At 52.0% G+C, this 26,894-nt stretch overlaps 1 long non-coding RNA gene across 11 annotated transcripts in view; it reads left to right on the top strand.

Moving 5' to 3' along the window:
• Positions 1–15,740, top strand: part of LOC147577027 (uncharacterized) — a 59,771-nt gene extending 44,031 nt beyond the window's left edge. For 2 of the 11 annotated variants that reach the window (XR_015255894.1, XR_015255892.1), the window contains 4 exons: positions 8,868–11,440; positions 11,802–11,921; positions 12,124–13,886; positions 15,155–15,740. This is a non-coding gene — a long non-coding RNA (uncharacterized LOC147577027). Of the gene's footprint in view, positions 1–8,867; positions 11,757–11,801; positions 11,922–12,123; positions 13,891–14,104; positions 14,308–15,154 lie in introns of all 11 variants that reach the window. The other 9 variants (XR_015255895.1, XR_015255900.1, XR_015255897.1 and 6 more) reach the window with 9 other exon arrangements.
• Positions 15,741–26,894: the final 11,154 nt, after the last annotated feature.

Raw genomic sequence — 26,894 nt, 5'->3', positions numbered from 1 at the left:
ACGATCTCGCGGTCCGTGAGTTCGAGCCCCGCGTCGGGCTCTGGGCTGATGGCTCAGAGCCTGGAGCCTGTTTCCGATTCTGTGTCTCCCTCTCTCTCTGCCCCTCCCCCGTTCATGCTCTGTCTCTCTCTGTCCCAAAAATAAATAAACGTTGAAAAAAAAAATTAAAAAAAAAAATTAAATAAACATCAAAAAAAATTTTTTAGGGGGTGGGGTGCACCTGGGTGGCTCAGTTGACTTCCGCTCAGGTCATGATCCCACGGTTCTTGGGTTCGAGCCCCGTGTTGGGCTCTGTGCTGACAGCTGAGAGGCTGGAGCCTGCACTGAATTCTGTCACTCTCTCTCTCTCTGCCCCTCCCCTGTTCATGCACTCACTCTCTCACTCTCTCTCTCAAAAATAAATAGACATTAAAAAAAAATTTTTTTTAACTGAGGCACAGGGTGTGAAAGCATGTGGACATACGGCTGTTGGATGCAGCGAGGTCAGATGGGGCCACAGCTGTGAGGGTTGGGCTGCATCTTGTGTCCATGCTGACATCCACCTTTCCACGGCATCCACATCCACAGGGGCGGGGGCTCTTGATCTTTCCATGTCCTGGATGGACCTCTTCTCACAGTATCTTTAACTATGCGCATTAAGATACCTAGGGTTTCAGAAGTGCTTTATTTGAAGTTTCCGGGATATTTGTCTTAAGTATTCCTCATTCGGTTTCATCCGTAAATCATTATACAAAGAATTTTTTTTAAATGGTGTTGCCAAGGAAGTTGCACGGACCCCCCTGAATTCTACCCTCTGCCTTGGTCCGTCCCACCTTCCTATTCCTCTGAGTAAGCCCCTACCCCAGGCCTGTGAGCCCCTTCACTTGCAAGAAAGCTGTCCCTGCCCCCAGGACTCAGAGGTGTGGCACCAGGGCCCAGAGTTCCACAGGAATTCCCAAATCCAGCTGATCTGAGGCTCCTCCCGGGGCTAACAGCGGTGGGTCCCTGAGCTACTCCGATAATGGCACACTACAAAAGTCATGCCAGTGATGTGCCTAGGCCTGGAATCTGGGGGAGTGGACCCTCCGGGAGGCGACTGCTCCCAGCCCCCGGAAGCTGTTAGCAGCCACAGAAAGATTCAGACTTGTGATTTGTCCTTCGATTTTGCTAGTGATCTCTAAACGGCGGCTGGCTGGTCTCCTAACAGACTGTGTGCATGACGCTGCAGCCGGCCATCACAGGTGGGCAAGCCCAGGTGTGCTGTGTGTGCCAGTATGTCCCCACCTGAGGGCTGCACGCAGGACGGGTGGTGACTCATCACTCTCCCAAGCCGGTTGCCGTTAGCTTCTCCGGAGCGTTTGGTGCTCGTGTACAGGTAGCTCGTTCCGTCCAGCAGAACCTCCCCTTGCTCCTGGGTTAAGCCGCCTTTCATTAAGACATTCTCTTCCTCCAAGACTGCGTGAGTTGCTGCATTTTCTCAGAGATCGTCTCTTGGGAGACGTCCTGGAGAGAAGAGAATGCAAAGCTGGTGTGACAGAGGCCAGGAATTGTGGGAGGGAGCAGGACTTCCCGAAACACGTAGGTCTCTGCTGAGGACCAGAACTGCCCAGCCAGGCCTTTGAAGCCTCAACGCGCCGGTCGGGGTTTTCAGACAGCAGCTTCCGTTTTTCCTTGAGAAAAAGCTGCTTGGTCAAGCTTCTCCAACATATGTTTTGTCCGGCAAGAAACATCGTCGCCTGCCACAGAAATGACAGGAGGCGAGACAGCAGGAGGGACACACAGGAGCGGAGAGCACCCACCTGCCCGGGGTGACAGGGCCGGCCCTCTGCACGGCCACCTCCGTCGGGGCCGGGGGTGCTCAGGCAGGCGGGCGGGGGGGCCTCTGCCGGGTCCTGGGCCAGCGGCAGGACGGGGAGAGAGCTCAGCGACTCCGTGCACGCCTTGGCTCTGGTCACTGGGCGATGGGGCTTTGTGTTTGAGAGAAAACGGAGACAGGACCGGCTTGTTCGTTTATTAATAGGCGTTTGTCACACACCAGGTTAGGAAATAATCCCCCTATTGTCGTTGTGTCTTAATCCTCCTGTTGTCAATATGTCTTCGGGGCTTGCCGGGGAGGGAGGTCCTTTTTCAAAAGAAATCCCTTTTCAGAGATAAATGCAGATGGACTTCTCTTTATACAACGGGCACGGCCCGAAAATGAAATGTGCCGCGAACGTGGTCTTTAAGGTATGGAGGAAACTTCCTTTTAAGGAAGAAACTTCCTTCTTCTCTTGAAGTCACTCCTTAGGTGGTTTTTGTATCAGTAGAGGCTTCTGTATAGAGGGATTCTTTAGAGCAAGGGTTTTCTGCCTTTTGCTTGGATCCTAAAATAGTTACAAGCCGCATCATTTAGGAAAGACAAGGAGCTGACAACCCTTTTGGAAACTCTTAGTGTCTCAGGGAAGTCGCATCCACCTCTGCTGAATGCATGTGGACTTTCACCTCCCTGGATCACATCCTCTCACACCCCTCTGAGACAAACCTGGTAAATGAGATGACCCCAACTTAGAAAAAAAAAAAAATGCCAGCAGCCTTCAAGCATCTTCAAATTCAGTGAAGAATTACAAAAGCAGAGTCCCAAGAGCAAAGTCAAGAACAGGCCTCTTTAAATCATGTGATTGTCAGTTAAATCTTCTAGAGAAACCTGAGCACTCTCTATCCCTCTGACAGGAAGTGAGTGCTGAGTACGTCCCTAGAGCCACCACAGATCCTGGATGCAGCCAACTTTCACTTAGCTAAAAAGGAATGGCGGGGGGGGGGGGGGGGGGGGGGCAGGGAAGCACCACTAACCATTCTCACCGTAGAAAAGAAGAAATCATAAACTCCCTCCATGATGCTAAGTAGCGTGCATGGCAAAAGTGAATGTTCTGGCAGTGATTCCACCACTAAAAAAAGCTTCCTGCAGCACACGGCAGGGAGCGGCCTCCTCAGACACGTCAGGTGCTTATAATTCTGCTCCCGGCCTTTATTCCAGCCCCTCAGCCCCTACCTGCACTCAGCTCCGGCAGTCCAGTACAAGGAGGAGCTTCGCCTCTGTGAGGTTAATCGCCAGCGGGGGCCCCAGGTCTGGCTGGGATGTGGGATCGATCCTGCCAGAGGAAACGTAACAGGAAGCCGGTGCTGCCTTTTGTGCAGTAAGCAGAGCTCGAGGACGTTTGCATTCTGCTGGGTAAGCATGACTGCCTCGAGACCCAGGCTACGCGGACTGCCCGCTCAGCAGGAGTTCTCACCAAGGCGACACACGGCTGTGCCTCCGTGGCCTTGTCGGAGCCACGGAGGCCAGAGAGTCCCAAGTGCTCATTCTGCAAATGGCACGATTCCATCATGTTTGAATCACGTGAAGTGTTACAAACCCATTCAAGAGATTGGCAAACGAAAACCGGATTAAGATCTGTGCAGTGGACTTGAGGTATACAGGATTTTTCTAATGAATCACTGGAGCGTGCTGGATGCTAGAATTTCCTAATTTTTGCAGAAAAAGAGTCTTGGGGTTTTGTGGGGGATTTGTGCCATATTCTCCTCACCCCCCTTGAAACTTAAGTATAGGATTTGTGAACGACTAAAATGAAAAGGAAAAACATTGCATTTGGCATAGCTGTAACTTGGAACAAATAAATGCGAAAGAGAGTTGCTAATTCAGGAGGTCTACCTTGACTCAGATGCCAGCAGAAGAATTGGGATCATGCCAGACATGTATTTCGTAGCCTAAGGGCCCCGAGAGCCTGCAGCTCTGGGCTCACACCAGGGCTGTGCGGCCACTTGCTGGGTAAATTAGTTGTGGTTTCCAAGTTTCCATTTTACTTTATTTTAATAATTTAGTACTTTAATTTCTCCGTTTTCTTAAAGTAGGAAATTGGTGAAACAGTACTCTCTCACGTCAACCAGGTAATGAATGTGAAGTGTCAGGTCTGGTCATGGGTACACAGGAAGTCCTCCACTAATGACTGGACTTAATTTACTAGAAGATCCAGCAGGATCTGGGAGGAATAGGTGGTGGTTGGGGCCTCGTTGCCGAGGGAGGCGTATAGCTCTTCTCGGTAGTTACATCAAGAGCAAAACCCTGTCTTGATGCATCAGGACCAAACAGGGTTAGCCCTCGGCTCTCGAGGTTACCATGCAAGTGTCTAAGTGCTCACATCAGAGTGCACATCAGCTTTGTCCAAACACAGGGGCGGTTTGAAACCTACACATACGCACCGTCATTCAAACACCACTCGTTCTTACGCACAGGACGGTCAGCACACGTGGAGCTGCCTTTTCCCCACACGCTGTAATATACATATCCTTTCCTCAGTTTACTTTTTAAGTTTACTTATTTTGAGAGAGAGTGAGAGAGCGCGCATGGGAGGGGGCAGAGGGGGGGGGATCTCAAGCAGGCTCTGCGTTTTCAGAGCAGAGCCCGATGCAGGGCTTGAACCTACAAACTGTGACTGAGATCACGACCTGAGCCAAAATTAAGGGTCAGATGTTTAACCAACTGAGCCACTCAGACACCCCACTGTCCTCATTTTAAATCGCTGCATAGTTATTTAACCAATAACTTTGGGACATTTAGATTTTTCTCCTTTTTGCTCTCAGCAACTCTGCAGTTAGTGTGTGTAAACATCTTTGCGTACTTATTCTTTCCTTTGAATAAAATCCTATGAGAGGAATTACCAAGTCAATTCTACTTCTTTTAAGGACTTTTGTTTCATATTGCTAAATCATTTTCAAGAAAGAAGGCAGTTAACACTCTACAAAACAGTAAGTGAAAATGCCAGTCTCCTCATATGTGTACCAGCTGGACTTAATGAATTATTTTTAATCTTTGAAGAGCATTTTAAACACCCTATGGCCATTGAATTTGGATCATTAGATAAAGCAAAACACCCTGAGGAAATGTATGTATTTCCTATAACGGCCTTAAACTGTTTAGGGGAATCCTTTCTCTCTCTCTCTCTCTCTCTCTCTCTCTCTCTCTCTCTCTCTCTCTGTCTCTCTCTCTCTTAGGGGTACCTACCTATGTGATAAAAGCATTTTTTCATCAGATAAGTAAAAGTAAATGAAGAAGGAAAACCCACTCATAAGTCTTAGGGCTCAGACCGGAAGGCTAAGTGCACACTTACGCAGAAGGGACTCTGGAGCTGAGGGCGTTCGGGAAAAGAAACGAGCCAGGGTGGTCTGTGGTTTACCAGCCACGACGAGGGCCCTGAGCTCGTGTTGAGCCGCTTGCCGACTGGCTCACCTGTGCTTTTGACCGTAACCCTCACAATAACCCTGCACTGTAGAACCGACACTCCCACTTGTGGTGGAAGGGTCTCAGAGGTTGCATGCCTCGCCCAGGGTCAGGTGGGAGCAGAGCCAGGACTGAGTCACTGGGAATCTCACCACAGACCCTTGTTCCTCCACCTGGAACACGGTTCACACCTGCCACGGCGGCCAGGGATAACACAGAGAGCAGCGGCAGGGGCACTTAGGTCTCCGTAGAGCCAGAGTTCTGTAATTAGCAGGCAAGGGAGTGGAATTTACATCTGGAGACCCTAAAAGACATGCCGTGCGGAATTCGACCCTGCACTTTGGATACGTACAATAGTAAGCTGCAGATGGCAGTCCATTTTGACACATTTCACAATCTGTGCCAAGATAAACTTACATATGTGTGTGTGCCAGCTTCACTCATTGGGATTAACGTATATCAAGTGACTGAATCTTCACAGCAGTTGTATCTCTTGGGTGCTGTGGTCATGCCCATTCTACAGATGAGGACACGTGAGTCCAGAGAGGTGATACAATGTGCCTTAGCTGCTGCAGAGGTAGACAGTAGACTAGTTGGTATTTGAACCTGGGCAAATGTGACTCTAAAGCCCATGTTCTGAACCCCACTAGGCCATGGGCAGGAGGAGCAGTCCACTGTGGGGCCTGGAGGTGCTGTCCCCACGTCAGGTGCGTAGCAGACAAAGGTGGTTGCAGGAAGGGGTGCACCTCTCCTCATAATCCAAGTTAGCGACCCCACTGCGCCGTAACGAGGTTGGCATCAAAGATGGTGGGTGAGATGCATTTGCTCCATTGAGTCATCTTCAGGCCTTGGAGAACCTAGGAGAAAGAAGAGACGCTCCGCAGATTTTCCTGTTTAACCCTTCCCATTGCCACGTTCGGCTGGCAGCCGGGCGAAGCTACCGGAAGGAATCTGGAGGCCCGCTGAGAGCCTCGGCATTCTTGCTGAATGACATTGGCAATGGCAGCTGTCCAAACACTGTGGTTGACTTTCAGACCATTTAATTGAAACCATATTTAAATTTAAAAAATTAATAAAGAAGAGGAAGAGGAAGGGGTGGGTGCCAGACTAGGAGAAGGATCTTGGCAAAAAAACCTCACGTGCACTTTTTCCACCGTTGGATGGACCAGACAGGGCCACAAAGCTGAGACAACAGGATTAGCAAAATTGCATTGTTGGACATAGGCACAGCGTGACATGTGCTCCAGCAAAGGCATTTGGCAGGATTAACCTGCCAAGGATAAAGATGTAGCAGACAAGGGGCTGAATTAATGGACTGGCATGACAGAAGCGGGGAAATCTATTTGCATGCAATATTAACTGTGCTAATAAACTCCGAGGCTGTGCTCCGCAGGCCAGGCAGCCCTCCTTGAGCCAGGAGTTTTTATTTTGAAGTCCACCTGGACGGCATCAGCCAAGATGGGCTAAAGCGAGCAGAATTCCCAGGTTGCATTCAGGTTTATTTTTGCCATTGTCCTAGAGTAGACATGCTGTCTTAAATGCTTATAACAGTATCTGTGTATCTGTGACTACTTACTGTGCAGAATGATCCTAATACCTTGGAGCTTTGGGGCCAAAGGGTCTTCCTTTTAGAGGGTTAGTGTCTATGAAAAAGCAATGAAGAAACATAAGTACGACACACTCTAGAATAAACACCTACTTGGAGTGGGTTGTTTTGCCTGATTTGTGTATTCTCACTCCCTGCACATCAGAACGGTGAGCGAATGAGAAGGCCCAGGATGCAAAATTTCGGGAGGCGCTCACAGTCCTGCTCCTGCAAGAGTGGGGTCAGCATCTGAGAGCAGGTGACTCGTTCCCCTCGCCTTGGGCCCGCCCTGCTGAAAGTGACCATGGGAACATGGTAAGATACTCCTGTTCAGCACGTGGGTACCCTTACATCCATTTAACACAGACACCAAAGCACAGCTGGATTTGGGGAGGGGAGGGGGGGAGGGGAGGGGGGAGGGGCCCCATAAGGCTTGTGCTGTCCACCAGGGTCCTGCTCTGTGGGGCAAGAGAGCAAGGTATTGTCCACCAACTCCGTTGTGCCGCTGGTGGGGGCTCCTGAGGATGTCAGCTCCCTGACACCGAGCTGACACACGCCTGTTCCCGCTCCTGACCCGAGGAAGCCCCCAGGCCTAGGACATTCTGTACGTGGGAGCAGTGGTGCTGGACATCAGCAGCACCCGCCACGTGGGCAAGATGGAATTTGCCTCTGAAGATGCTGAAGCCACATGGGACTCCTGCTGCTCTGAGGCTCATTAGGAATGTCAGTGTTTAACAGAGCCCTGGATTTAAAGCTGTGGTCCCCAAATCTGGCTTATCAGAGTCCCTGGGATGGGGGGGGGGGGTAGATTCCTGAGCTTCACTCCCAGACGGACTGGAGTAGGATCTGGAGTGGGGTTGGAGCCCTGAGCCCCCCTCCCACCCCCCACGGAGCCAGCCAGACTGAGGGCTGGTGTCCGAGGCTGAACGAGTTTGTGTTGACTCTTGTTCAACCTGGGAGGTGGTTGATGAGGAAACCCCCTGTGTTCCTGTTGCGTCATCTTTTCCCAGAAGTACCAGGCGGCGAGACAGTTTGCTGATTTGAGACCTCTGATGTTATACAGCTTAGATAAATGCCATGTACTTGGGATTGCCAGCACCGAGTGGCCATTATGGGACTTAAAACAAAACAAAACAAAACAAAACTAAACAATTAGCTGGCTTGACCCTATCAAGTCTGTAGTGATCATAAGCAGGCCAATGTAGAAAATAACGAGATAAAAGGTTTTGGTTTAAATCGACGCAGGATTTTGGAACACCAGAAATCTTACATTCCCTGAAAACTGCTCCTGGGGCAGTTGAGGTCCTTAGGGAGGCAAAAGTTGGGAGGAAGGCCCCGAGGTGGGAGAGGACAGGGCGGGTTCCAGCTTTGCCATTCCAGTGTGGCCGGGTGACGTTAAAGCCCCCAGCCCTCTGGCAGGTGGGGTTGCGGTGAAGACCAAAACCACTCACCGGGTCACACGCCCTGTTACAGTTCCGTCTCTGCCCAGGGAAAGAGGTGCCTTTTTGAGCCCACAAAATGCTCCGTCTACAGGAAAGGCCTGCTTCTTTAATTTCAGAAGGCACCATATGGTCTGTCTTTGTGTTCCAAGATCGGAGCGAGGGAGTGCAGCTAAGTCCATGAGGAGGGGAGGTGACGGTGGACAGGCACAGGGAGGGAGCTGAGTCACCAGCACCTGGGGGATTTCGCGGGGAATTTGGATTTTATTCTGGGTATGATGGGAAGGGAGCGAGTGTTTGAAGCAACGCAGGGACACGCTCTGATTCATATTTTAAAAGGATCACTCAGGCTGCAGAGTGAAGAGTCACTCACAAAGGGACAGTTGGATGTGTGTGTGTTGTGTCCTGGTGAGAGGGCTGGGGGTACAGGGCGGCCGTGGAGATGAAGAAGTGCCATTCGATGGCAAGATATTGGGCTTTCTGGACACTGATGATTCATGGGGAGCAGTGAGGACAAATCGTCAACCCGCTGGTGTCCGCAGCCCCCCAGCTTTGCAGGACTTTGTTGCCGATTGAGAGCACATCTAAGCTGAAAGCCCTTGTGTTTCAGGTGCCGTGCAGATCCCAGCTACCGGTGACTCCACAATGGCCTCTGCCCTTGGGACCACTGTCTCCTAAAACAGGACTGAAGCCTGGAACGACACTGGACGCAAAAGGTACAAAAACCCTAGATGCCACCAGGTCAAGAGCTTGCAAGGGGCCAGAGGACCTTCTTGAGGGCTGACCCTGGAGCCCGACTGCAGGAAGAGGGGTGCACTGGGTAGAAAGGGTTAGGGGCATGCAGTCCACGGAAGCATGCCCACGTGGTGTATTGTGGGCACTCCTCCTCCGTAAGTGAGGGGCGGGGGTCAAGCAGGGAAGTGCATTAGGATGTGAGACTCTATCGGGGGCACGAAAGGAGCCTTGGAGAGGTTCAGCCAGATTAGACAGACCCTCTGGGAGAATCCTTCTGATGCCCTGTAGATGAGGGTGGGGTTAGCCTAAAGGCAGGGAGCTGAGTTAGGTCCCGCAGTCATCTATTCATATAAAATCATTTGTTACAAATAGCACCGTGTGTGCCCCTCAGGTTCTTGGTGCCGTTTTGATTCATGTCACAGATTCATCTACATGCTTGCAGTAGAGTCACTGGACTACAAGAATCTTCCTTTAAATCATACATTCACCCAGCCAGTATTAATCCAGCATCCCCCATGTGGCCAATGCTGGGGACCCAATGGCAAGCTTAGAGTTGAGTGGAAGAGACGTCATGCACACTGTATAACAGGTGCCTTGAAGGAAGAGTCCCAGATGCCTGGGAAGCATGTCATGAGGAGTCCAGTCTGGTCTGGGGGATGGGAGTCAGTCCAGGAGGTGACTTTGGAGTTGAAGTCTGAAGGAGGACTTGGTATTAAACTACACAAAATGGAGAGGGAGGATTCTAGGTGAAGGAAGCAGCTTGTGCAAAGGCCCTGTGGTAGGGAAGAATATGGCATATTTGAGAAGTTAGAAAAACCGAGAGGGAGAGGAGGAGGTCAGTGAAGGATAAGGGGAAAAAAAGAGGGCCAGGACTGCCTTGCACAGTGCCGACTCCTTGCAAGCATTTGAAGTTACTTTTTTTTTTTTAGTTTTTTTTTTTTAATGTTTATTTATTTTTGAGACAGAGATAGAGCATGAACGGGGGAGGGTCAGAGAGAGAGGGAGGCACAGAATCTGAAGCAGGCTCCAGGCTCTGAGCTGTCAGCACAGAGCCCGACGCGGGGCTCGAACTCACGGACCGTGAGATCATGACCCGAGCTGAAGTCGGACGCTTAACCGACTGAGCCACCCAGGCGCCCCTGAAGTTACTTTTTAGACAATCATTTTTTATCTCTCTTTGACACCCTGAGCACTGGTGAGTTGTAGACAGAACCAAGAAGAGGTGGCTATGGATAGCTGTGTCCATGGCCTCAGCTTCTCCCCTATTCCCCAGTCTCCTTTTGCCCCTCCGATGTAGGAATACCAGTCCCCAGGTTCGTGATGTTTTGCCCTCATAGGAATCTGTTCAGGTTTCAGTTTTAGGAACTTGGTACCAGTACCACCTTCCCACGTACACGGTCTTGGCCAAAAAAGGGCACTAACTTTGCTGAAGGTTCTGGCCACTCAGCACTGGCAATTAACAGTCCCCCCTGCTTTATTTTTACAAGGAACTAATCTCACTTTCTAGAACTTGCTCATTCTCAGAGTGGGTGATTGTTAGCCTTTAAGACAATCCACTGGACAGAAAAATTTTGGGATGTCTCTGTACCCAAAGCTCAGCAAGCCAGCCACATAACTTGGTGCCAACACTTATCGAATACACGTGTATATCAAGTGTTTGCCGTATGCAAGGTTTTCCAATCTTACTACTCTGTTCTGCAGATACTAAAACTGAGGCCCAGAAGGTTCTGCAACCGGCCCTGGGAACACAAATAGGAAGGGACAGCCTGAACACACACCCTGGGGCCTGGCGCAGCAGCCCATGCACAGTAGACACTCTCAGCTTAGCAGTGCTGTGGCCCATGGAGGCCCGAGTGTAGACATCATGCCCTACTGTCCCAGCCAGGATTCTTCGATAGTAGACATAAAAATTCAGATGCTTCTGAACTCCAAGGCCACAGTGGTTTACGTGGCTCCACTGTGGCTGATGAATTATCAAACTTTCTGTCTCCCCCAACTCTGGCAAGAACTTTGGTAGAACTTCTGTGCCACATCCAGTGCTAGGAACTTGCCAACTTTGCGTCCTTAAAATAAAGCAGGTTCCAAGATAGATGGCAGAAAGTGGAAAACATTTTTCTTGATCGGGTAACTAAGAACCATGCAGCAGGCAGGAGCCATTTTTGGCCAAAGAAGCTATTCATTTAAAAGTGTTTATCGACACCTGGAAATAGGGATTCAGCTTCAAATGCTATTTTCATGTCAGTTTATGTTGCATAATTTCCTAATGCTGATAAAAACCTAGGCGAACACCAAAACGAGAATTCCAAAGTCATTTCACTGCTGAGACGCTCCTCCGCGTCTGCCCGCTGAATCTGAGAGCCGAGCAGCCCGGCGGGTCACCTGCTGGTGGAAAGGCAGAGCACGGTGACGGCTCATCGGGGTTCACACCGACCGCCCGATTTCCTTTCGGTCAGTCTCACGGCTTTTGTTGGTTTGCGTGACAGCCTCAGATCTTCAGCGATCACCCCTACTTTGTGCTTGGAATGTGTTTCCCCCCTTTGGAGGATGACTCGGAAAGACTCTCCGTCGCTGGAGGATTCCATTGTGAGCCTGGTCACCCTCAGTAAACGAGGGAGCGGCTCCGCGCAGCCTTCGGGGTCTGAGGACGGACAGATGGAAGGGGCAGAGGTAGGGGGTCTTGGCAGAGTCGCTACTTAGGACACGAGGCGAGTGTGGTTTCCGCGTGTGGCAGCAGAGCGACTGGGGGTCCCTGCCTTCCTGCCACGTAAGTTTCAGTGAGGAAAAAACTTGACTCACCACTTTGGCTTAGGAATATCTGGTTACCGAGCCGCCTCCCAGGGCGGGGATGCGCAAGCTGTGGGGGGCTCTATTTCCCAACGAGGACTTGCTGAAGGCAGGAGGGCCCCCCCAGAGAAGCACCGACGCGCAGGTACGTCCGCGTCCAGAGGCCCCGGGCTCCTTGGAGCCCCCGACGCCACCCATGACTCCGGGGGATGGGAGGGCTGGCCGAGGACGTGGCAAACAGGAAACGCCCAGGGGACGAGGGTGGAGGGAGATGAGATGTCGACACTGCTCGCGTTCGCGTCTAACCCGCGGCTGCTCTCTGTCCCCTCCCCCCCCCGTGCCAGCAGCACCGAGGACGCGACCGCACCACCGCCAGCGGCCCCAGCGACCTCCCGGCACGGTGCGGTGGGGCAGCTGGTGTTGTGAATCAGGCCGTTGCCACTCAGAGAACGGCTACTTCACAACACCAGGGTCACACCCCACCACAGGCACCGGCCGCCAGGACCCTGCGGCGGCTCATCCCGGGGCTCGCCCAGGGCCTCTGGAAGCCCAGCTTGCACGTGGCTGTGGCTCGTCCTGTGCGCAGCGTGGACTCCACCGCAATCAGGTGCCCGGGGCTGTTTGCCCCCCCAGCACAAGTGTCCCCCTCCACTGGTAAGGAAGCAGCCGCCCTCACGGCATTAGCGTCCACAGAGGAGACCGTGCTGCGGGCTGCCCACTGGGAGACAGACGGCGTTCTGGCCCCTCGGGGGGCTTGAGTGCCCCTCAACTGAGCGTTTCCTGCTGGGTGCCGGGAACACACAGGGTGAACGCGGGTCTCGGTTTTGATACGTGGAGGTGGTGGCTTTGAAAAGGGCAAGGTGGAGGGGAGGGGACCCCTAGTTACAGATGGTGGCCCCGGGGGAGACTCCTGGGGAGACAGAGGCCTCTTGCAGCCGCACGGATGGGGAGCACATCTATGTTGTAGATGGCCCCAGGTCCCCGGAGTGTAAATGCCTTGGTCTGAGTGCAAGAGTGCCACGGCTCTCCATCGGGCGTGTGTCCCCAGCTTGGCTGGATGACAGCCAAGCACAAGAGGACCCTCCCTGGAGCGTAGACTTGTCTGACACTCCCATGCTGGTAATGTGACCTGTCAGCTGCACTGACGGGTGGGCTCTCTTTCCACAGGACCTCACAGGTAGGGACCTGGCAGAGCTGGAAACCAATGGAGGTCTCCAGAGTCCATGTGTTTTCATGCCTAACGTAAACCTTACATGTGACGCCACCGTATTTCAGCACCAGGGGGGCAAGTTTAGAGATGGAGTGGCTGGGTTGGCCGGTGTCCTTTCCGAAGTGCTAAGTAAAGGAAGAAGTCTATCTCTCTGGCTTTCTGTGGGACAGGGAGAGTGTCCACAGCCACTCCGCTCAACCCAGGCTCTATGTGACCTCAGTGCTGTGCCGCTGTCCCCTGGGAAGCAGAGGGCCGGACGGAAACCAGCCCGGTGGAAGGACGACACAGGACAAGGTTACGTAGAGCCCGGGTCAGGCAGAACGGCCCTGGGTCTCTGGCACCTCGGAGTTCCAGAAGCTGAGTCCACTGCCTCGGCTAAGTTCTCCCCCTCACCCATCCCCAAACTGCTGTGGTATCTCTGAGCCTGTACTCAGTTATGCTTGGGACAGTGTCGTAGAGTTAAAAGAGTCCCAGTTGTTCAGAAAGGTCTTCCTGCCTTCTCCTCAAAACGTATCAGCTGCAAGTCTCTGACAAGCCACCCACTTCCCAGTGCCCTACCAGCCGGAGAACCCAGGCCAGCGCCACTCACGGCGTGGGCCACAGTGGCAACGTCAGCAGGCGGCAAAGGCCGAGCCCTGGGCCCCACCGCCCACCCTTTGCATCACCATCTTGGGGCGGGGGCTGCCGAGCAGGGGGCAAGGACAGTGTGTTAACGGGCCCTGCGGGGGGCCCTCCAGAGCCCCAACCACCCCTTTGTCTCCCCACACCCTTTCCAGCCTGCATCCAACCCCATCTCTTCTGCAGTCGCAGCCAGAATGCCCTCTTCAGGATGCATGCCTGCGTCATGTGAATCCCTCCACCCTGCCTGGAACTCCTTCAAGAGTTGGCCTCACTCTGACAGTAGGTAGTTAGACCCCATGAGCGGCATGTGGTCGCCAGACCCCTCTCCCCCCATACCCTCCCTCCCTCCCTCTGGCACACCTGACTCAAGACCCCTCACACTCACTGAGCTCCCTCAGGCCCTGGGCCCTTGTGCAGCTCAGCTCTGGCCGCAATGCTCCCAGCCCTCACCAGCCTCCCCGTAACTGATGTCTGACTCTCCTGCGGGTTTCACACAGAGCCTGGCTTCCTGTGGGCCAGCGCCGCAGCCTGGAGGCCGGGTGCACCCAGCAGGCTGAATTCTGCCTTTTCAGAACGCTCCTCTCACGCGGCCATCGTGCATCCATTTCTGGGACTCTCCGCTGAGGGTGCGTCTTCCCCTGCTCCTTGAGGGCAGGGACATTCAGCTTCATTCACCCCTGCACCTCCAGCGCAGCTCCAGGTCCGGCATAGAGTAGTAGCTCAGCGATCTATTTGTTCAGTAAATGTGAGGGTCCTTCGAGGTTACGTTCTCTCTCTCTCTCTCTTGCCCACTGGAGCCCTGGGTCTGTCTTTGCCCTTCAGTGACGTTGAAATAATGGTAGCAGGCACTTACAGAGTCGAGTCAGCATGTCAGGCACTGTTCTGAGCACTTTGTGTACAGTTAGCCGTTTACTCGTCTCGGTTTCCTCGTAACGGGCAGGTGACATAAGCGTTGTATTAGCTGGGTCCCGAGACCACACCGTCCAGGCTGCTGGCAATTGGTAGCACTGCTCTTCAAACCCTTGCAGTCTGGCCCCACGGTCCACACCGTGAGCCACTGCTTCGTGCTACTCGGGAGCCAGAACGAAGGGGACAGGGCTGAACAGGGAAGTCCCTAGGGCTCGCTCCCAGGGACCGAGCAAAGCCGTCTCCATTCTCAGATCTTCCACCCTGGTGTCCTTAGACAGACCAGGCAGTATTCTCCCTGTTTATGCCTTTCTAAAAGGTTAGATCCTAACCTTGTTAAAAGCATGTCACAGTGGAACCTGATTAAAAACCTAATAAAATAAAAAACGGGGTCAAGTCCAGAGAGAGAAAACTGTTCAAGTAGCAGAGGAAGTTCGACTTAATTTTGTTGTTAAGCTGGTGAATTCATTTGAGGTTTGCACAGTTACCCTCAGAGGTCAGAGGCTGCAAAGGCAAATGGATGTGCTCTGAGAACTGCATGCTTCTGAGAGCCGGCCTAGGGGGTACGACCCTCGGCTGGTCTGCCCAGTGCTTAGCGCCAGGCAAAGCCCTATGCCTGGTCTACACTCCTCTGTCCGCAGTATGGCTCCTTTTCCAAAATGCGCGCGGCCTCACTGAGAACAGCCTCCCCGTCGTGCCGAACATCCCAGACCCTCCACTGAAGCACGCTGGATGCCACCTGACTGTGCCACCGGAAAGAAACAAGAGGACACCTGGGTGGCTCAATCTGTTAAGGGTCCGACTTCGGCTCAGGTCATGATCTCGCGGTCTGTGAGTTCGAGCCCCGTGTCGGGGTCTGTGCCGACAGCTCGGAGCCTGGAGCCTGTTGGGATTCTGTGTCTCCCTCTCTCTCTGCCCCTCCCCTGCTCGCTCTCTCGCTCTCAAAAATAAAATTTTTAAGAAATTAAAAAAGAAACTAGAATGTCCAATCCCCCACCTTCTTCTGAAACCTTGGTTGAGTGATCTACATCACCCGAAGCTCTGAGTTCAGAACCTTTGTAACTACCTTGTGGGTCCCGCATTTGCTGCTACCACATTCCCGTGGGGACTCTCTCAAGGGGCCCCTCTGCAGACCACCAGAAGCTTGGGAGCTGCAGGGAACTGGTCTGATACGCACTTTGACATCCACTCTGCTGACCCCGGTCCGTGCCTCTGGGGAAAGCCAGGTTCAGAAAGGACATTTTCCGGGTAAATACTTAGTATCAAGTAAAACAGTGGTTCTCAAAATGTCACCAGCGTCAGCTTCACCTGGGAACTTGACCTGAAAATCCTCCATGTACCCCCCCCCCCCCCCCGCCCCAGCCCTGCTGAATCGGAAACTCTGGGCTGAGGCCCAGCCATCGGCGTGTGAACCAGCCTTTATGGGATTCTGACGTGCCTCAAGTTTGAGAACCACTAAAACACAGTGAAAGACGGGGGGGGGACACCCCACTTTCGGTACCAAATGATAAAAGGGCACAGTAATGGAGTGCCCGTGCCCGCCATCCACAGCAGTGTGAAAAATAGGGCATTGACTATATGTCAAATAATAATGTGTTTTAAACCCACTTTTCTGATTTTTAAAAGTGAATCCTCAGGTGTTCTGGACTGTGGAAATCTGACCCTTCCCTTCTTCATCGTAATTAACATGCCCAGAACGTCCTTTGCTTTCTCCCGGCAGGGACATCGGAAGGTAAGGTATTTGCCACTGATTTAAAGGCTTGTGTTTTGGGTTTTTTCCCATGATTATTAAATTCTTCACGCAGTGTAGGGCAAATTTTAAAGGCTTTTATTTCTTTAATCCGAGCTCACAAGCACCCCATTTTCAGGAGAACTGGAGGCAACAGGAGGTGAAGCAGCCCCCCTCCCCATCTCCCCTGGAGTAAGAGGCATACGCCTGCTAGAGCAGAGGTTGGAACCCAGGGTGTCCCTAGACCCATGGTCAGACCTGCTTTTGATTTGCTAGCTCCATTAAGAACAGCTGGGACCAGGAGAGACTAGCCATGCAGCTCAGTACCCTGTGTCTGAGCAGTGAAGAGCCATTTATGATTGGCAGCTAACTTGGGGAACCCCTGACTCCAAAATGTCATGCTATGAAGACAAAACCCTCCGGGCAGTCGTTTCAAATAAATTTGTTACTCTTTTACCTTGTTTTGTTTTTGATGAGAGTAGATTCGCTTGTCTCGTCTTGCTTATAGTCATCACTAGATGTTTACCTTCGGCCCCACGGATGGTGTTTTATGTAGGCCTTGTGCAAACCACGGCCAAGGACACTTGCACCCCGTGCATCTGTCTTTTGGTAGGTACTGGCCCCATGGAAGTGGCTTAAAAAACAAAAAGATAACAGTGATTTGAAGGTTCCGTTCATTGTGTAACAAGGCAAAGGTCCCCACATACTGCAGTGAGCCTGTCTGCAGGAAGGCCGTGTGGACGCCTTTGCTGGGATTTCAGGAAGACTCTCCCAGACAGAACCCAAGTGGAAGGGTTACACTTTGCAGCATCGTGATTCTGTTTTTTATAGTTGGGAAGGTGGAGGTTCAAGGTCAAGTAACCTGCATTAGGCACAGCCCAGCCCTGTATTTCCAGAGCCACAGGCCTTTCTGCTCCAGAACAAAGACCCTGACCCGCTCCCCTGCTGGTATTTACTGCCTGGGGGGGGGGGGGGGGGGCGCGGGGGGGGCTGGCGGGTGTCCTCTCAGTTGGGTACAGGCAGCTCCAGGAAGGGAGGCAGTAGTGTCATTCCTGTTTCTCAGGTGAGGAGCAGGCTTGGAAAGGTCAAGAAGTTTGCCAGTTCTCCCAGCTGGTGAGTGAAGAGTCAGGCTCCGAAGATGTCTTCTTCTGACCCTGCTAATGGGCCCCCTCCTCCCCTCTACCCCACCGCAGGCTGCAACGTGGGACTGACTGCCTTCCAAACGTTCTAGCTGTCTTCAGCCTGAAACACTGGAGCTTGGGGAGAGAAGGCACTGGAAGTTGGGGGAAAAAAAACCGTGCCCTCCTGGGGCAAACCTCCAAGCTTGTTCCTTCAGGCCTGACTCAAGTGGAAGAAGTGTGTGTGTGTAATTGACTTTTTGTGAAACTCACTTCATTCTCTTCTGTCTCTGCCTGTACTGTTTCTTCTTGTACATCGCCTGGGGGAATACCCTTCAATGTTTAGAGGCACAAAACAAATAACAGAAAAAAGGAAACACTGTTCCAGGAACAAACCATTCAAAATCAGAAGTATTACAGATGTATGGAATAGAATATGAAAGTCCCTTCTCATCTTATCCCCAGAGATAACCACTTATTTTTTTAATGATTTTTATTTTTTATTTTCTTAGTTATTACAAAAGTCCTACACATTTATCAGTACATCAGAATGAATTAAAAGTAAATACATGCTGGCGCACCTGGGTGGCTCAGTCAGTTACGGCTCTGACTTCAGCTCAGGTCGTGATCTCACAGTCATGGGTTCAAACACCCTTGCTGGGCTCTGTGCTCACAGCTCAGAGCCTGGAGTCTGCTTCGAATTCTCTCTCTCTCTCTCTCTCTCTCTCTCTCTCTCTCTCTCCCCCCACCCCCCCACTTGTGCTCTGTTTCTCTCTCAAAAATAAGTAAGCATTAAAAAAATACATGCTTCATTGCTCAGACTTTCTTGACAGGCACAGGTCTGAGACCACATCGACGCATACAGCTTACCTCATGGGTCACCAGGTCTCCCCACCATTGAGCCCCTTGATTTCTGACTCGAGTAAATGGAATCGGCGAGGGCTGACCTGCAATCCTTTTGAAACAAATCAATCACTGGGTTCTGACCTTCAGTGCCCAGGGCCACCTGGAATCTGCCTCCTCTCCCCAGCCCGCCCCTCCCCTACCATCCTGCAGTTTGCTGCCTGCCCGTAGGGCTTCCTTAGGCTCCCTTCCCTCCAGAGTATTCTCTTTCCCCAGGTGACAGCTTGACTCCCTCCCTCCCCTGAATTTCCCACAGAATATGTGCCACTGGCCACAGCACACTCCTTCCCTCCTGTCTTCCTACCCTGTTCAGCCTTGTCTCCAAAGCCATATCACCTTCAGATTCTGACATAATTTACCTGTGATCTGATCTCCCACTCCCCCTGAGGGCAGTGATCACTGTCTGCTTTGCTCCTTGATAGATCCCCAGCACCCAGAACAGGTCCTGGCACACACTAGGTATTCAGTACGTGTTAGATGAGCAAATGTGGGAGCCACCTTTGCCAAGGCTGAGGAGTAAAGGGCCCTTCTGGCCCCCAGCTCCTGCACCCCAGCCCCCCTGCGCTGCTCACATGAGTGGCTTCCTCCCAGCTGAATCCAAATGGCCTTTAAGCACTGGGAAACTCAAGGTTCATCAAGTCCGGTGCCCTCATCTTACCGATAAGGGTGATGAGGCCCACAGGCCAGGGCACTTGCCAAGGGGAAGAATGCCTTCCGTGGGCATTGTGTCCAGAGGCTGACGTGGACAAGCCCAGGAATTTTGGGTGCATCTTGCCAAGCTTAGGGACACAGAAAATCGCTTCCGGGCTGCCTTCCTTGAGCTGACCAGATCAGGTTACCCCATTACTCACATGGTACCTCCTACTTCAAAACCCTTTATACTCGTAATGTAGCAAAGAATCAACTATGACTTTGCAATATCCTCTCTCTCTACCAAGCAGTAAGCTTCAGGAGCCTAGGCTCAGGGTCGAATTTGTTCTTGGCCTCCCCAGGACCTGGCACAATGCCCAGCACATAGTAGGCGTTTTGAGGGACAGCTGACTTGCTGTCTCATGTAGTGCCTTAACACCTTCTCCATCCCGTAAAAGACATCCAGTGTCCCTCCTCCCAGAGCCACCAAACAAATTCAGACACTACCGCCAAATAGATGACATCATCAGCTGGGGAAGAAGGTGTCTTTGTGAAGACGTCCCTGTTTCTCTCTGTGGAGTGGGAGGAGTGACCTAGGACTTAGGGAAGAGACCTAAATTCTGTTAGTAGCAGCCAAAAGCATTCATAACTTGTCTAACCAGAACTGTTACAGCAGAATTATCACCCATCACAAGAAGCCTGGAGGTGGGGAGTCCAGGGTTGATGCAGTGTTTCAAAAACCCAGGCCATACCTTTCTGGTCCATCACCTGATGCTCACGAGGCATCACTGCCACGTTCCGGGAGGAAGAAAGGGGAAGCGTAAGGACCAGAAATACGCCTCCATTTATCAGGAGACAGCTCTCCCAGAATCCTCCGCAGAGCTGACTTCCACTTACATCTCATTGGCTGGAACTGCATGACGTGGCCGCACTGGCAGAGCGCCTAGAGGAGGTAAAGATTCAACCACTGGGAGTGGACAAGCTGAAGCAATGAGGGAAAATAGGTATAACAGCTGTAGAATTAGCCAGCAGCGTCTGCCAAGACTACGAAGTTATTTTTTAATATCACCGTTTCTGTGGGCTTTCTTATTGCAAAAGCGATGAGTACACATTGTTACTTCAGAAAAGATTTAAAAATGTCTACAGTCCCATCACAGAAGTAGCCACTGCTTATGCCTGGCTTATTATTCTTCCAGTCCTTTGTATCTTTCAGCATGGACAAAACCACACTATGGGTTGCTCTGTAATTAGCCTTTTCACTTGATACAGTGAACTGTCCTTCCAAATCATTAAACATGCTTTGCAGAATCACATCCTATGTCTGTGTGGTCCATTGAATTAGGTGCCGTGATTGCTTCTTTGGCCCCTTCATGTGGCGCCTTTTGGGGTTTGTAAGGGTGCGATGTGACAAACCAACACTCATAGCTAACTCTCTGCTCAGCAGCCCCCCTTCTCAGAAGGGGTCAGGAGAGAATAGTCTTGGACATGCACAGTCCTGAGAGCTTTGAGGGCCCCTGCCAAGTGGCCTCCCTGGATGGGTTGTTCCAATGTACCCCCCTTCCAGCAGATCCAACACCCATTTCTCTCCACACTTTTCACCAACACTGACAAGATAGACTGGGGGAACAGGGGCGGTAGCCAGACACAGCCCCCTCTTCCCAGAGGAAGCACTTGCACTACGGCTCAGCCAGCCCTGGAACCCGGGCCTTGGCACTGCATTGTGCCCCCTCCTAGAGCACCCATGGGGTAGAGAGAAGCACTGGGATGCGGGAGAGTCTGCGGGGTCTCAGGAGGCAGGAAGTGTGACAAGCATTGTCAAGAAGGGCGGGCCAAGCCCAGGAGGCCTTGGGGGCACAGTGCCCCATAGGTCATGGGTGTGGGCAGTCCTGGGTCTGGGAGTCACCCTGGGCAGATAGGTTTGTTTCTGACTCAGCACTGCAGTGCCACTCGAGCTGTGGGACCCTAAGCTGCTCACTTCCTTGTCTCTGGGACCAGTAAAATGGAGAAATAGGGCTCATATCCGGGTCCTCTTGCCAGCCATTCATGCCTATTATGAACTGAATTGTCTCCTTTAAAGTTCCTATGTTGGAGCCCTAACCTCCAGTGCCTTAGAATGGGACTGTATTTGGAGATAGGACATTTAGGGGGATAATTACAGTTAAATGAGGTCGTAAGGGTGGGCCTTGATCTGATAGGACTGGTATCCTTATAAGAAGAGGTAGAGACACCAGATCTCTCTTCCTGACCAGGCACAGAATAAAGGCCACGCAAGAACATGGCAAGAAGTTGGCTGTCTATCAACCAAGAGGCCTCAGAAGAAACCACACCTGCCATCGCTTTGATCTTGGACGTCCAGGCTCCAGAACTGCAAGAAATAAATTCCTGTGGTTTAAGGCCCATCATCTGTGCTATTTTGTTAGGGCAGCCCAAGCTGACTAAGATGGTGCCCCCACAGGCGTCGGGATTGATGCTGCTTCTCCTTCATTCTGAGTCACAAGTATCAGATACCCTGAAACTGGAGGGAGAGTCTTTCCACACCTTGAATACTTGGTGTGACAGATGCTGCGGATGCCCATGCATTATCCAGATGGACTCTGGTTCCCGTGGCCATCATGGGCAGTTCCCTGCATGGTGACTACATCCCCTCTCAAGCTCTGTACTTTGTGGTACCCCTGGAGTCTGCTCAGCCTCTATGCGGGCCACATCTGCCAGGAGGCGGCAGGGAGCCAGTGCCCCTGGGGCTGTGTTCCACGAACGAGGAATAGAAGTCAAAATGGTCCCAATATTCTGCACAGTTCCTCAGACAGTCCCCAGCAGGTTCAAGCACATGTTGACTGGCTCACTGATGCCTCTTTATTGGCTCATACTCTTCCTCTCTGTAATTCCTCCTCCCGGAGATCGCCTCTCAGGCCTCTTAGGTGCATATGCATACACACTACCGAGATAGAACGTATACTTTGGGGACAACGAACAGCACTGTAGCTGCAGAGCCCAAGTTCTTATCACAGGGATGATGGCCGCTGAAGCACTGGCGACCACCACAGAACATTGAACCAGGAGTCTTCAAATCCCAGCTCTGTCTGCCTCTCACTAGCAGGGCCGTCTCAGGGCAAACACCAACGTAGGTCTCCACATCATCAACTGTGGGAGTGGAAATAACACCAACCTCACAGAACTGATGAGAGGCCTGAGGAAGATAATGTGGGAAAAGAGCCCGGCCCACAGTGTGCATTCGGCAGAAGGAAGCCACCCTTTCTTTCTGAGGCAGCTATGAAGTTGTACTGCTCAGGTCTGGCTTCCAGAAAGAACTCACTGCTCTGTTGCTAGGAGTACAGCAAGCTGACGGCAACCAGCTGTAGTGCCTTCGGCTGTGCCTCAGTCTCTGAGCAGAGGCCCTGCCCTTTCCAGGCAGCCCCCCAGCCCATGACTGAGCACAGCAGAGTCCTGAGGGCAGCACTTTCCTTGTGGTATAGAATTTCTCTGAGGAGAAATCTTTGCTCAGGAGCTCTTCATTAGACCAGCTGAAGCTCCATCAGACCTGCATGACAGTCAGAAGTTCTCCTGCCCAATCCTGCTGCCTCCCCTTTTTACCCTTCACAGTTATCCACCCCCTTCCCTCCCCCAGCCACTACCCCCCAAAACGTCTCTCACTCCTACTCCCTCCCAGGTGGGTCCTCTCAAGAGATGATGGTAGGGCATCTTTCTCTTCCTCTCTCATTTCTGAATAGACCTATTACAGGAAATAGCAACAAAGAGAGGCTTTCATAGGGTTCCATGTGAAGGTCTCTAGTCTTTTGGTTCCAAAAAAATTAGGATCACTCAGGACTCTTTCATTGCAAGCGATAGATCCTAGTTAATGTAATAGGAAAACGAACAAGAGTTTATTGGAATGCTATGGAATACTCAGAGTTATTTAAGGAAAAGCTATAAAGAACCAGGCTCCAAAAGGACAGGGACCCAACAGCTCACCATCTCCTAGAATTATGAGCTCTTTTTTTTTTTTTTTAACAGGACACCACTGTTGACATAAAGAAGTTCTAGTCAAAGTTTAGTTTTTGTAACACCCTACTTAGGGTTCAAATGCTGGGGAGAAGGTGTCTAATCAGCCCAAAAGGTGGTGGAGCGCCTTGAGAAGCAACTCTTCTCTTACTGATGGACAGAACCACTGACTCTGTATCCAAAGCAAGACCAAGGTGTCATTAGGAGGTGAATGGGTCTGCCATGTGGCTGTTAGCTTTGATATAACTGAATGGGAGAAGAAGCAATACCCACCCTGCCCCAAATCATGCCAGGAGCCCAAAAGCAATGCGTTGCCAATACATATCTCCACCTGTTCGCTCCTGCCCAACCACCATCCATTCCTTCCCTCAGTGTTTTTGAGTTTCTTGGGTTCAATATCATTGCACCTAATTTTAACGTTTTCATCCCCACGAAGTGTCAGAGATGCAGTCAAGAAGGGCCTGCGCAAACTATTTCAAAAATTCTTGCCTGGGATACAGTAAACTGCCTCCCTTTCCTCTGAAAGAAAACCACCCCCTCCCCATGCAACCCCTCCCTCCACTCTCCACCCTGAAGAAAGATGTGTTTTTAATGTTTATTTATTTATTTTGAGAGAGAGCATGCATTTGAGCTGGGGAGGGGCAGAGAGACAGAGAGGGAGAGAGAGAATACCAAGCAGGCTCTGCACCATCAGCCCAGAGCCAGACATGGGGCTTGATCTCAGGAACCAGGAGAACCTGAGCTGAAATAAAGAGTCCAATGTGCTTAACTGACTGAGCCACCCAGGTGTCCCTGAAAGACATTCTTGATAGCACCAACTGAATCCTCAGGCCCTCTGGAATTCTGCCACCTTTGAAAGGTCTTGGATTTAGTAATATCTTTAATGTATATTTATTTTTGAGAGGGAGGGACACAGAGTGCAAGCAGGAGAGGGGTAGAGAGAGAGAGGGCGACACAGAATGCGAAGCAGGCTCCAGGCTCCGAGCTGTCAGCACAGAGCCCGATGCGGGGCTCACACCCATGAACCGTGAGATCATGACCGGAGCCGAAGTCGGACGCTCAATCGACTGAGCCACCCAGGCGCCCCTAGTAACAACATCTTTAAAGGCTATTTCACATTCCTCTAACTTTTCAGATTAAGCTCCTTATCCCAACCCTAAAGCATGTTTGAGAGTTGAGGAAATTCATTACCATGCAGAAGGCTGCCAGCTGGGCCAGGAGGCCCGGCAGCAGGTGATGTGTGCCCCGCCCACGTCCTCTAGGCAGGGACTCCGTTCAAATGCTGAAGTCTGCTGCCTGCCAACACTTGCGATTCTCTGCCTAAGGACTTTTGTGGGGTTTTGTTTCCGTTCTGACCGCTCACAGGTCAAGCTGCAGGTAGAGAGTTACACCCCTGGGAGCAGCCCTCACCCAAAGATGGGCATTTGCTAGACAAACCCACCAGCCTCCTCGCCCCTTAGGAGGGTGACTCGGTCTCCCAAAGCTCCTCGGGGGACAACCCCCTGCCCAGAGCTCTCCTTACCGGGAGCAGTCGTTTCTGACAACTCACCTTTACCAGCCTCGCCTTCCCTGCCTCATTCCCCATTCTACTGGTGACTCCTCGGATCGCCTCCCCCCACATTGCTTGCACATAAATCTCGGTCTCAGTGTGTGTTCCCCTAGAGGTAGACCTCAAGACAAAGCCGTCTTTGAAACAGTTAGAGTTTCTCTCAGAAAGACTTGGAGAACAGCAGCACCCCTGCGCTGCTGGCGGGGGTGCGGGGAGCAGGCGCTAGGCAGAGCCCCGCACCAGCTGGGGAAATCCGGCCGCGCAAGCTACCGCCTTCTCCCCTGCACCAGCCAGGAGCCCCGCCTCCGAGCACAGATGCAGGTTGTGCCCTCCAGGCCTGGGGGGAGCCAGGAGGCTGCTTCTGGGAATAGAAGGGGTGCAGATGCCAACAGCCCTTCACTGCCTATAGGCGTATTTCACACTGACAGACTACCGGGGGTGTAGGACTATTTTTATTTAAAACACCGGTTGCCATGGTAACATCCACATGACCCAATACTTATTCTAAGTCACACAGAAAATACCCTTGGGAAGGGAGAGAGAGAAGCCCCATGAGAATGCAGTGCAGCTCTGGGATTCAAACAGCAAAGCGGCAGCTCCTGGGCAAGAGGAGGCCACCCCAGCTCCTGTGTCTGAGCTCATGCTCCTGCACCCGGCCGAGTTCTCCAGGACTCTCACTTCGCCATCAGTGAAGAGGCGTAAAGGCATGTGAGGAGTGCTAGCATCTGCCCACCTGCCGTAGCTCCTCCTGGAAGGTCAGAAGTTTCGTCTGGAGTGACCTGTTTCACCAGTCAAGACGTGTGCTAAGAATGGGCCCTGGGCACAGGGTGGGGATGCTGGCAGGGGGACCCGCGCCCAGCCCTGCTCAGTGTTCCACTGCCTGCTCGGGCTGTAGGGAGTTTACAGGGCCGTGCATAGGCCCTGCGGCAGAAGAATGGGGGTTGGGAAGGCAAGGCCTGCTGCGCCACGTGTAGAGCACCTGCAAGGAGAAAAGGAAACCATGGGAAAAGTGCTGGCTTTTAAGAACCAGAAGGAGAGCTCATCCTACAGCAGCCTCCGCCTGCGTACCTCCCTGACCCGGGCGGCATTTCGGCCTCTGCACACCTTTAGTGGGTTTTTACCTCCCCGGTAGCATAATCCCAGGCTGGCAATGTTAACATCTGAGGCCCTCAGAGACACAGAGGACCCAGGGGTCCCCAAAAGACCTGCCAGGGACTGGCCAGAGGCCACGCAGCTGTGGCGGGTCAGTGTAGTAATTTGCATAATTCATAATTGTTAACATTACTATGGGTGGGGTGCATGTGGGCACCCTTGAGGACCCCCAACTGGACAAAGGACACCATACCTTTCTCCTCCCCCAGGCGATTCAATAGTGATTACAATAATAACAACAGCTCACACTGATTGAACACTTAATGTATGAGAGCGTCTGGCTCATTTGACCCTCACAGTGACCTTCAAGGGACCACTGTAACACACAGTCTGCAGATGACAACCTCCAGTTCCCCATCACTGAGCTTAAGTAACCTGCTCAAGCAGCTGCTATGCAATAGAGCCTCGACCTGAACGCAGATCTGATTCCTCAATAAGTGCTTTTTTCTCCACGTCACGCTGTGAAAGTAACCGACTGGGACTGCCTTGACCGGGACGATGGCGGCAGAGGAGCAGAGAGAGGTGTGCACGGAAGCAGAGAAAGTCTCTGTTTCCTCATCTTTCAAATGGAAGTGATGTGCGCCTATAGCCGATGCTGCCGGTGTCCCTCTCACGGCCACTCGGCTTCCTCAGCAGGCTGCCTAGAGATGGTTTCCCCAAGTCCACTCCTTCCTACCTGACAGTGTCCTCCAGCCACAGCGGTGGGCTTAACTGGACGTGTGGGGCAGGCCACACGTGTCCAAGAGTTAACGCTTTAGAGGCAGCCTCAACCAGTGAGGATGGGGCTGGTAAAGGTTCTTGCAAAGGCTCCCTGTTGGGCTAGAGCCCTGGGTGTCCACTGTGTAACCTGCACCTTCATGCCCCAAATATCCATTTTCCTCCCTTCTCTGTCTCACTTCCCCGTACCGTCACCGTGTTTCCCGGGACCACCTCCCAAATAAAGCACCTGAGTCCTTGTCTCAGGATCTGCTTTGCAGAGAACCCAGTGTAAGACACGACCTCCTGTGGTTCAGGGAAGATTGAGAATGCATGCCAAGCTCTGAGCACAAGGAACACTTTAATGGCATCTAATATCTCTTGTTATATATAATATGTACTTGGGGAATAGAGTGGCATTTGGCTGTGAATTTACTTTGTACATTTTGGGCTGTACATTCCTTAAACTAGAAATCCCTAATCTGGGATTCAGTTTGGCTGCGGTGACCATCCACCAAATTCTTGATCCTCCTCGCATGGATCACTGGGAAAGACTACCTTCTATATCAGTTTTTCTAGTAAAATTTCCTTATAGCCCAAAGGAC

Source organism: Puma concolor, chromosome C2, assembly GCF_028749965.1.
Source record: "Puma concolor isolate L17-30 chromosome C2, mPumCon1.1.hap2, whole genome shotgun sequence".
Classification (NCBI taxonomy): Eukaryota; Metazoa; Chordata; class Mammalia; order Carnivora; family Felidae; genus Puma; species Puma concolor.
The sequence above is the reverse complement of the archived record's forward strand: the minus strand, read 5'-3'. Positions and strand labels throughout refer to the sequence as shown.